This window comes from Buceros rhinoceros, unplaced genomic scaffold, assembly GCF_000710305.1.
Source record: "Buceros rhinoceros silvestris isolate BGI_N320 unplaced genomic scaffold, ASM71030v1 scaffold743, whole genome shotgun sequence".
Classification (NCBI taxonomy): Eukaryota; Metazoa; Chordata; class Aves; order Bucerotiformes; family Bucerotidae; genus Buceros; species Buceros rhinoceros.
This window is the reverse complement of record NW_010402785.1, coordinates 43,699-44,497: the sequence shown is the minus strand read 5'-3', so window position 1 is coordinate 44,497 and position 799 is coordinate 43,699.

Below are 799 nucleotides of genomic sequence, written 5' to 3'. Positions count from 1 at the left end.
CCTGCTGCAGAGCTGGACTCACGCAGACCAGCCAGCAGGACTTGCCTTGCTTTTGATGTACAAACTTCACTTGTGAAACATGCTGAGCACAGGAACCCTTCAGTGTCTGTACTGCCAACCCCCAAATTCTGTTTCTGTGCAGAACATACAAAAATAAGCTGAGGCTTCCATTGCCTATTGAAAATGCAAAGGAAAAGCACATGCACGGCAGCTAAAGCAAAGCTCATTTTACACTCTCCAGTCACTAACACACAAACTGCAAACCCCTGCATTTCCTGATCCTTCCTCAGCAAAAAATAAAAACACCAGCCTTCCTCCACATGCACAGAAAAGGCATTTTTCTTTGTTGCTTGTAGCTTATTGATTTTCAGTTGTTCAAGTATAAGTGAATCTGTAAAATTTCACCTCTAACCACCCTGCATGTGCTTTTATGTTACAGAGCAGTTTCAGGCAGTAAAACGTCAAAATAAACAAGATAAACAGGTAACTGTGACAAGTTTTCCCAAGGGCAGAAAAACATTATCAGCACTTGCTGCATTTTCCATCTGCTCTGAAATGCCCAGGAGAAAAATCAGAACTTTTCTATAGCCAGTGCTTTGTAAATGATGATTCGTATTGACTCCTTTAGGAAAACCCAGGCTGTGGGTGTGTACATATACACGTATGTGCGTGCATATGTTTCTATACAATGAGGAGAGCAGTATAAATAAGATCTGTTCTGGAATCCAAAGGGCTTCAGGCCACGGTGCAGCTCTTTTCCCTTCACCTGCCTATAACTGGCTCGGCGCTGGCCTGCAGG